Genomic DNA, 4,558 nt, shown 5'->3' with positions numbered 1-4,558 from the left:
CCTTGAGCAATGTTTTTCAGAACTCAGTAGAGCCCTTAATGGATTGGGACTACAGATTGCTCCAGATAAGGTCCAAACCCAGGACCCTTTCAATTACCTGGGGTTGAAACTCCATTCAAACCAGGTCCTTGTTCCTGATGTCCAGTTACGCACTGACCATCTCCATATTCTAAATGATTTCCAACAATTGCTCGGCCATATCCAATGGCTTAGGCCTTATCTTAAACTTCCTACGGACTCTCTCCTTCCCCTCTATGAGATCCTCCGGGGCGACCTTGACCCCACATCACCCTGTGTGCTTTCCCCTGCAGCCAACGAGGCTTTGATTCAGATAGCCGTTGCCAGTAACCAACGGTCTTGTTTTCAGATTTCCTATGCCATACCTCTATATTTTATAGTTCTGCCCACACCACACACCCCCACAGGAGTCTTTTGGCAACATGCTCAGGAACCAAAACTTAAAGGCAAGATACTCCTCTGGGTCCACATGCCCACTGCCCTTTTGAGAGTCATTTCTGTCTACCCCGAACAGGTGGCCTCACTCATTATGAAAGGACGACAGACCTCTCGCCAATATTTTGGTAAGGACCCTGATATACTCGCACCCTATTCCAAGGATCAAACCCAGTTTTTATTACAAACCTTAGATAAGTGGGGGGATGCCTTGGCAGGGTTTATGGGGACCTTGGATAATCACCTCCCAGATGACCCCTTGCTCCATTTTGCCTGGCTACATTCCTTCATCTTTCCAAAAATTACAAAAACCGGTCCCATTTCTCATGCACTTACAGTCTTTACTGATGGTTCCACTAATGGTGTTGCAGCCTTCGTGGCCCAAGGCTGCCCTACCTCCTTCCTAACACCTTTCCTGTCAGTGCAGTTGGTTGAACTTTCAGCAATTTTAAAGGTTTTTCAGACCTATTCTGATCAACCTATTAATATCTATACAGATAGTGCCTATATTGCCTTTTCCATCCCCTTGTTAGAAACCTCTCCAGCCATAAGGCCTACCTCCAACGCCACCCCACTTTTCTCCCAGATTCAACAGCTTGTCCTGACTCACCAACACCCATTTTTTATAGGCCATATTAGAGCCCATAGTGATCTTCCTGGACCGTTAACCCATGGCAATGCACAGGCCGATGCCGCCACCAGGCTAACTTTCCCTGTCATGGTTGGCTCAGTCCTACAGGCCCAAACTGCCCATAAGATCCACCATTTAAATTCTCAGACCCTCCGTCTTCTTTTTAAGATTTCTAAACAACAGGCCCGAGAAATTGTCAAACAATGTCCCTCTTGTGTTGTTTCTCACTCTGCCCCACACTTGGGAGTCAACCCTCAAGGCCTCCTTCCCAACCAAATCTGGCAGATGGATGTTACTCATTGCCCCGAATTTGGCAAACAAAAATTTATCCATGTCTCTATAGATAACTTTAGTGGCTTTATATTTGCCTTTCCTCATGCTGGGGAAACCACAAAGGATGTTCTTTCTCACCTGATTCTTGCCTTTTCTGCCTTGGGAAAACCAGCTAAGGTAAAGACAGACAATGGCCCCACTTATACCAGCACAGGCTTCAAAAAATTTAGTGATAGTCTACAAATTATTCATACCACAGGGATACCTTACAATCCCCAGGGACAGGGCATAATAGAACGAGCCCACCAGACCCTAAAGACCTGGTTGGCTCACCTCAAGTCTTCTAACCTTCATTTTACCTCCCCCAGAGATCAATTGAACCATGCTCGGTTTGTTCTCAACTTCCTCACCTTAAATGCTGCAGGGCACTCTGCCGCTGACAGGCACTGGCACCCTTCTCCAGATGCCACCCGGCCACTAGCCATGTGGCGAGATCCCCTCACGGGGCGTTGGAAGGGCCCCGACCTGGTCCTTATATGGGAACAAGGTTCGGCCTGCATTCTTGACCAGATACACTCTGCTCCCAGATGGTTACCAGAATGCCTGGTTAGAGCTGTAAATATACCTGGTCTGCCCAGGAGAGATAGCCCCTCTCCTGAGGAAACTTCTTCTGTTTTAAATGCTGTCCCTCCGGCAAGCAATCCAGGCTATTGTCCTCACCCACAGCAAACCCCACCAGCCCTTTAGCTCTGTTATCACTCTGCTCAGAGTTCCTGTGGGGGGACAGTGGGAACTTTACAGCAAACTGTGTTTGAGACCTTCACACAGTATACAAGTCCCATAGTCAATCATGTTCTGGGCTGAGCAGGGACACTGCTTGTCACAAATCCAGTCTGACAGCAGGGGTCATGTTTCCAAGGGCAGTGCTGAATTTTTATCCAAAGTGTCAGAAAGGCTTGTTGGACTTGCTGGCCTTGGTGTCACAGGTGGTCATAGCCATGTTGGGCCAGCTTGGCACAGCCTGTGGCTGGCAGGTAGCACAGCAAACAGGGTAGCACCAGAAATGCCACTCAGGGTACTTAGGTCCCTTCCACCTAGACTAACCTATTATTCCTCAGATCAATTCCTAGATCTCTAGGAAGAGAAGCTGCGCTGAGACGACTGCCTTGACGGGAGCCTGTTACTGCCATCACCTTAGCAGTCCTTCTGGGGGTTGGAGCAGCGGGAACAGGCACAGGAATTGCCTCTCTGGTCCTGTTCAACCAACATTACTCTGAGCTTCACCTGTCCATAGATGAGGATATTGCCCAATTTGAACAGGGAATTTCTGCCCTCGAGTCATCCCTTTCCTCCCTAGCTGAGGTAGTTTTACAGAACAGGAGAGGCCTGGATCTCCTCTTTTACAACAGGGTGGCCTTTGCACTGTGCTCAAAGAGGAATGTTGCTTCTTTACAGACCACACTGGGGTAGTCAGAGATAGTATAGTAAAGGTTAGAAAAGGACTAGAAAAAGAAAAAGAAAAGGAGAGCAAGAGCTTGGGTGGTTCCAGAATTAGTTTTCCAAACTCCCCTTGGCTAACAACCCTTCTTTCCTCCCTCCTAGGACCTGTTGTAGCCCTGCTCCTGGTCCTTGTCTTTGGGCCATGGGCACTTTCCTGGCTCACTCGGTTCATCCGAAGCCAAATAACAGACCTGTGGGCCAGGCAGATCCAGGTTTGGCGCCCAACGTGGGACAAGAGTTTCCACCTAAAACCTGAAAAAAAAAAAAAGATTCTAAAACGGAGCTAAAAACAGTTCCTAATTGTCTCTCTCAAATGAGCGGCAGCTGCCGGTTTGAGTTACTGGCGGGTTCCTGGCGTGTGCGCTTAACCTGCAGTAAGGCGGAAATGAGGCCTCTGCAAGTGGCACATTAAGCTGCGTGGTGGATTTAGCCTTTGCTAGTTACAAAACAAAAAAGGTTTCTGGGCTACACGCTGCTTGGATAAAAGCATAGGCGGTAAACGTACCACCGCCATGTTGGGAAGCTGAGGTGGGCGGAGCCAGCAGCCATAGAGCTGTTTCAGTCTTACAAATGCTGCAGTTTAAAGCAATAGATTCACAATAAGACAGATTCAGATGGAACAAGACTTTAAATGCTTTACAATGTGTGTAAAAATGTACATAGGCTTGGAAGAGAGAGGAAAAGGAACATAGACAGTTATATAAAGAAATAGAAAGTTTTAAAATAATAAAGTCTTTAAAGAGAAAGTAAAAGTAATATAAAAAATAAGCCATGTAAAGATGGATATCACACAAAGAGTCTGGATTATATTGTATTTGGGATTTTTAACTGCAGAAAGACATTTGATTGTAAAGACTGCTCAGTTAAATCAATGTGTATATTTTAAAGATATTTCAATTTTGAAATTTATGTCTAAGGATGTTTTGCTTTGGAAAGGAGACTCTGCTTTTGTTTCTACAGAAAGCCAGAGGCTATGGATTTGTTCCAGATTAAGATACATCAGGTTTGACCAGCCAAGACCACCTGAAAGGTCTCTGATGACACCATGGCCCAGATGATTCAACATCCAGAATTGTTTCAAGGCAACTGGCTCAGACGATACAGCCTCATGGACTACTCCATGATCCTTAAATATTCTTTGTGTCCCCATAAGATACAGCGTCCCCCTCCAGCAGGAAGTAGTAAGAGAAGCTACGCCCAAATTCCCAAATATACCAAGCTGGCTTTGGAGATGTGTAAAAGTTAAAACCTTCCTTTTTAAAAAAAAAGAAAAGGGGAAGTGCTGTGGGATGTTAATGTATGTCCTGTGGGAGCCCTTCTTGGGTTCCTTGTGGCGTTACCCAGCAGGTTTGCATAGAGGATGATTAGGACCATGGGCCTGAGTGCAGGTGTCTGAGATGGTCTGCACTTGGCTGTACTGGGGGATGGTCTGTATGTCAAGTTGCTCTGATTGGTCAATAAATAAAACCTGATTGGTTGTGGCTAGGCAGGAAGTATAGGCGGGACTAACAGAGGAGAAATAAAAGAACAGGAAGGCAGAAGGAGACGCTGCCAGCCACTGCCAGGACAAGCAGCATGTGAAGATGCTGGTAAACCACGAGCCACGTGGCAAAGTATAGATTTGTAGAAATGCGTTAATTTAAGATATAAGAACAGTTAACAAGAAGCCTGCCACGGCCATACAGTTTGTAAGCAATATAA

This window comes from Peromyscus maniculatus, chromosome 1 (assembly GCF_049852395.1).
Source record: "Peromyscus maniculatus bairdii isolate BWxNUB_F1_BW_parent chromosome 1, HU_Pman_BW_mat_3.1, whole genome shotgun sequence".
Lineage (NCBI taxonomy): Eukaryota > Metazoa > Chordata > Mammalia > Rodentia > Cricetidae > Peromyscus > Peromyscus maniculatus.
This window is presented reverse-complemented; position numbering follows the sequence as displayed.